The 6518-nt window shown below is 37.5% G+C and overlaps 1 long non-coding RNA gene across 1 annotated transcript; it reads right to left on the reverse strand.

Annotated features, from left to right (window-relative positions):
* Positions 1 to 618: 618 nt before the first annotated feature.
* LOC115011015 (uncharacterized) lies at positions 619 to 4580 on the reverse strand. The gene is made up of 2 exons (XR_003832549.1): positions 4350 to 4580; positions 619 to 3677 (listed from the first exon to the last, which is right to left on the reverse strand). It is a non-coding gene; the product is annotated as an uncharacterized LOC115011015 (long non-coding RNA).
* Between the last annotated feature and the right edge of the window lie 1938 nt (positions 4581 to 6518).

The following is a 6518-nucleotide window of genomic DNA, read 5'->3' on the forward strand; positions in this document are numbered from 1 at the left end:
TTGACCAAATATTTCCCTTGATTTTATCTTGTATCACTTCCCTTCATGGAGCTGTCTTTGTGCTGCAGCCATGTGCTCTCCTGTCACATGACTATAGCTGTGATCAAGTTTAAAAACTTTATAAAAAACTTTTAACAAAGCCATATTATCTTTAATTATCTACTCGCATGGTTTCTTTTTCTTTCTTTTTGATAGCTGTCACACTTCATCCCGAGTCAACAATGAAAACGGAGAGTTGTGCCAACGTGTTCCTTAGCATTGATTTGATAAAAAAAAAAAAAAAAAAAAGAGAGACATAGTCTTAAACTGAAATTAGGTTTATTTTATGATTAGACATTCCCCCCCCCCCCCCCCCGCTCATTAATCTACCAAGCTGTCCACAGGTTGGATACGACCCCTTACAGTCCCCCCCCCACCTCTAAAGTAAATCATCTGGTACAATGTTCTCGCCAAAAACTGTTTAAATACTAGAAAAATAAATCAATTGCACAAAATAATATGCCTGATTACCTCTGTGCTGCACTTGTACACACACATAACATGGACAACAACCCCATGATACAGTCCAAGAGAAGAACTCGACAGAAGACGTTTGTCTAGAAAGAAGCGACACTCGGAGCAACATAGATCTAGTTTAATGACACAGGGAAGTATTATGGTGACTGTGACCGCTACATGTTTACTAGCCGGCAGCCGCCTGGACCATTTACCAGCTGAAATCAATTTACAGTAAAAAAAAATATTTTTCAACAATAGTTTCTTCCTGTTTGGGTTCATTTAGCATTTGACCAGTGTAAAGATAAACTCATGTCAGTGTGATTTATTTTGATGAAAGTCTACCTACACACCGCACCGGATAGTAATTCTGACAATAACAGCAAAAGTAAAATGTACAAAGCTGGTGAACGGTGTTTGATTAGACGCTCTGCTCCTCTGTAAAAGTTCAGATTCATGTTTTAAGTGAAAGAAAGAAATTAAGAGCCGTTTCCATTAACTACATAAAGCAAAAGAAAGAAAATTGACAACAGAATTATCTCATAAAACCTCAAACATTATAAATAATAAACATAAAGAAAAGAAAAACACACACAAAAAAAAACAAGGGAATGAAAAAAGGAGGCACTAAGCAGGACACAGAAATCTAATTTAAAAAACACACAAAGGAAAAGTTAAGTTGGTCCAAGATGTAAAGTCCCCAAAACGTTAATAATTTCCAATATTTGGAATAAACTAAGAAGACAAAGTCATTACCGTGTGTGTGTGTGTGTGTGTGTGTGTGTGTGTGTAGGGGGGGGGGGGGGGCGGTGTTAAGCTACTGTACAGTAGCAGCTCACACAGATTCATGTTGAGGTGCAAACGTTGCATAGAGTTGGTGAAATACATCCTAGTTCCTAAATGCACTGATGAAAACGTGATTTTTAGAACAGCAGGGAACACAAAGCCGGTAAATGATCATTCAAGATCAAGATTTCTGAAGATCACATTTGTTGCACTTTTTCCATTATGTTATTAAAAAGATAGTTTTCCTCTTTTCCCCCACAAAAAACATGTCGTTTTTTTCAGTCACATTCTCACCAGTGCAAACAGGTCGTGTGACGAGTGTGTGTGTGTCATCGGGGACGGTGGACAGTTAAAGGTGTATTACACATTTTCTCTAATGAAAACCTCGATGCAAGACGAACCAGGGTGTTATATGAACGAGCCACACGACCATAGACTGTAAGTATCTGCAAAGCTACAGATAAAAGGAATATTTTCATGTTTCATGATGTGATGACTCATCAAGCTAAGAGTTTCTGTACAAATACTAATATCCAGTCTGCCACGCAGTGTTACACGGCTGTCCACTCACAGGAGCACCTTCTCTGTTGTGTGCCAACATTCATTACAGAACATTTCACTTTTCTTACTACAATCAGTATCAGAAGAAAATAAGAAAAATACAGTCTGGCCAGATTATGAGACAACAGGCTCCTCCCCCTCCTGTGTGAGCACAAGACACACACGTTTTGTGTTTCTTTGTTTTAGGTCTGTAGTAATATTTTGCGTATTTTGCAGGTGACAGTAATGCATCCGTTCTGTAACATCCAATGCAGCCGGACAGCAGAGGATCTAACGTTTGCTTTTTATTACACCAACATGCCATGAGTGACGTTAATAATAATAATAATGTTAATAATAATAATAATAATAATAATAATAATAATGTAAATCTTGAGGTTTCACATTGTCAAATCTTCCATCATTCACGCAACAAATCCTCTCTCACATATTTGTACATTATGATACATTTACTCATTGTTATATTCTCTAATAAATGTCAAACTCCTTTGACACGAGGGGAATTGTGCCTTAAAATCTAGCTTTGAACGTGAGAACTTCTCCATTTTCTCTGCCTTTTAGAGATACGATGTACGAACCAGAGGATGAAACATCGTATTTTCTGCACTGGTGTGAAACCTCAGCTGTGACTTAGCAGCCTGCAGTTAGCCAAGCTGCATAAAAACATTCAGTTGGGTGTTTCTTAAACTCTTTTAGAAACTAGGAGTGTTAATGTTAATCACACTGCACATCTCTACTGGAGGTAAACCCTACAGCTGCTTTACAGACTGGCTGCAGGCCAACTTAAGACAAGAGTTACATTTTAAAAAGGGCAAACAGCTCTATTCATTCATCTGTTGCCGCGCAGGAGAACATCTCACGGCATGTGCTTTCTCTTCTGGTCCCACTCCAGCTGCAAATTCCCCTCTGCTGTCGAGGAAGCCTCCATTTTCTAGTAGTTTGTCTTGGTTTATCTCCACACATAAACCTTGAGTAGAAGGTTAATGTGAGGGTAACAGTGGATACTAAATGTTTTAGGGACATGACACATGGACAGTAATGAGGTCACGCTTACATTTATCTTGACCAATTGGACCAACAGTATTTCTTTGTAATCGTCTTCCTGACTGGGACACAGTCTCCTAAATTTATTTATTGAAAGCATTCACATCCATCATTTCCCTGTTGACTGGGTCCATGTCCTTAAATCCATCAATATGATTATTATGAGTGACTTCACGCTTCTACTCATTAATGACACGTGTGACTGTCGGGGGGAGAGAGTTTGCTGTGAAAGACGTTAAACATTCAGATTAGATCTGCGAGTTTGTTTCACACGCACCAGCTCTCTGCCGCTGCCATTGGTCAGGAATAAAATGGTTCTTGTGCTCTAAACGATGTCAGGGCAGAGCGACGGGAAGCGTTTGCTGGTCTCTATGTGACGAAATCACACAGAACGAGAAGAAGACTTACGTGAAGAATTACAAAAAAGAAAAGACCTGAAGACTCAGTGGACATGAAGCAGCACGCTGTCTGAGAGACGTGACGTGGATTCTTTGTAAATCTGTCCAATCAGTGTTGCTCAGTTTCAAGATGATGATGATGATGATGATGATGATGATGATGATGATGATGATGAAGGCAGTAAGATGAAGATGGGGATGTGCATTCTTAACATTTCTCTCCATTCCATGACAGGCATTGCAGGTTTTAAAGGAGGAAGAGGAAGAGGAGGATGAAGGCTTGCAGGTTATCAGTAGATATCGGGCAGGTCTTGGTAGTTTCTATTGAAGTAGCCCCCGGTGTAAAGCCAGCCCTGGGCGTTGGTGTACCGGTTGGTGCCCATCTGGAACCAGCTGAAGGACACAGACACAGATTAACAGCTGCAGAAGTTACCTGCTCAACATGTGACAACATTCTGAGGTTGTTTTTTATTGTTTACTCTTTTATCGATCAATCAATGTATTTGTATGTAACCATATTAGGTACACTTCCAGTGAAATGTAATTCTTCCTTCAATGTATGCATTAAAAAGAGTTCAAATAGAATAGAAATAATATAATAAATATGTGACGTGATCATCAACTGATGTTTATTTAAATATGGAGGATGAAATCTCTGCAAATATAGGATCTAAAAAGTCAAGACAAGTAATGATTAAAGTAAGAAAGCCGATATTAATATACATTTCCAATAACAAGAAGACAGAATAATAATAATAATAATAATAATAATAATAATAGTTTCTATGTTGACTATCCATCTGTTTGCGTGACTGTTCTTGTTACTTAGTTTGGCAGTGTAACTGTTAACATGGCGTTGTTGTTAAAGTGTGTGTGTATGCTCAACCAACTCTGTACAATAAAAAGGTTAAAAAATAAATGTAGAAATAATCGGCGTTCAGAAAACAAGGAGAGCTCTCGTCAGAGAACGGCGATGTTGACGTGCTCACAACAATAGCCTTCTGTAATGTTCTCACCATCTGTATGTTTAATTGAACTGAAAGTCAGTATGTGTGTGTTTCCCACCTGGTATTCCACTCCTCCTCATTCTTGGCTCTCTCCTTTCTGGACGCTCTCTGTTTCTCCTCCAGCCTCTCCTTCTCCTTACTGGCCTCCTCTGCAAAAGAACAACATTGTCAGATGCACCATTGCATACGTTTCTTTATGGACCGCTCACGTGGATCAACAAGAGACATTGACACAGACAGCCAGCAGGGGGGAGCATTGTCTCATTACTGTTTATTCTTTGCATCTCATTAGAATAATTCCACATGTATTATTCAGCAGCATCACAGGAAAGTGTTTTGTTCAGTCACTGAGACAACAATCTGTCCCATCAGTCAAGCTGCGGTTGTATCTATTTTCCCATCATTACATAACAACCATGATGGTGTGATGAGAAGAAAAGAAAGCAGATCAGAGGATCGGATGAGAAAAGCAGGAGAGGAGGAGGGAACAGGCGCAGAGGAGAAAACGGTCTCTATTCAGGCTCACAGTGGGGCACAGAGGCCTGCTTGTGCACAACCACCCACACACAAAGACACAGTCATGTACTGTACATAGAGAGGCTCACAAAAGCATACATAATACACAAACATGCACAATAGGAATGTATTAATAGTGATAGTGTACATTTAAACATAAATATTCCACCAGGCTAAACAGAGACTCAATATAATTACTATCATCTTCTACACGCACTGCTTTGTGAGTTAGACAAAGAGACATGTAAATGACACTTGTTCAAAAAGAATTATCCTCATGGTGAATACAAATAGCATCATTAGGGAAAAGCAGCTGGGTAAACATTTGAGTTTCTCTGCTTTTCAAAATCAATATCTGCACACGATTAATCATTTGTATAGTTTACTTCCTGTTTGCTGTGCGTGCCAGATTGCCTCTCAACATAATAACACTTCTGGCTTTGACATTAAGACGAAACAGAAAACCTTTAATGAAATATGGATAACATAACAGGCATGACTCCACTCTCAGGTCATAGGGTAACTTTAGTACAATAACACTTTTTTATTATTTAAAATAGAGAGAGAGGGAAAAAACAAACAATGACAATATTATAAAAATAATAACCAAAAAAGGTAGGCAATACAATTAATATTCTTAAAATAATGCCTGAAGCTTGTTAAATATATGTGCACAGTAATTGTTGTGTATCATTTGGAAAGACTCAAAGTACTTTATATTTCAGATGTTCAGTTGTTTCTTTATCATTTTTTCTAAATTCACATTTGTTATCGAACCTCAAATCTTGAGATGAATTTGTTCGGGACTTTGCTTCCTCATGTGTTGTTGTTCAGCCCGTACTGCAGGTTCCTCTGTTCACCACTAGATGGAGGTAGAAGATAAAGAAACGTTGCTCCCAAATGGTCTACTCGTCACTGTCCTCGAGCAATGTGGAACAGAATAAGTAGGATAACTGATATTTTATTTGTTGACAACCTCAACAAATTGCTGGGTCATCATAAACACACACACACATACACACACACACACACACACACACACACACACACACACACACACACACGCACACTCTCTCTCTCTATTATAACCTAATGAAACATAAATAACAGACAGTTGTGGAACAATAATGTAAATATAATTTACAGCACAGAACTACGTAAATTACAATTTAAATTTCAAAAAGCGGAGGAATAAATTATGTGACTTCCCAACACTATACGATGTGCAAATGTGCGTCATATTTACATTAAACAACTCTCCACATGGCCAAACATGTATGAAATATATGGCAAGAATTAAGTGGTATAAAGGAATGTATATAATGGTGTATATATATATATATATATATATATATATATATATATATATATATATATATATTAATGTGAAATGTGGAAATTAAGTAAAAGTCTTGCATTAAACATTTTATTTAAGAAAAAGTACACTTCAGCATCAAAGTATACTTAAAGTACCAAAAACAAAAGTACTGATTACGCAAAATGGCCTTCTTCAGTATAATATAAATTATTGATGTATTAATGTGTTTAATGTTGCAGCTGCTAAATATGGAGCTAATTCATCTTTATATGCTGTTGGGTAGTTTAATCCATCATCATGCATCAAAATGTATTTGTTGAATATGTTTTGTGTTTATATTCTTAATCTGTTAAGTAACTAAAGCTGTCAGGTAAATATAGCGGAGTAAAACTT

This window comes from Cottoperca gobio, chromosome 7, assembly GCF_900634415.1.
Source record: "Cottoperca gobio chromosome 7, fCotGob3.1, whole genome shotgun sequence".
In the NCBI taxonomy this organism is placed as follows: Eukaryota; Metazoa; Chordata; class Actinopteri; order Perciformes; family Bovichtidae; genus Cottoperca; species Cottoperca gobio.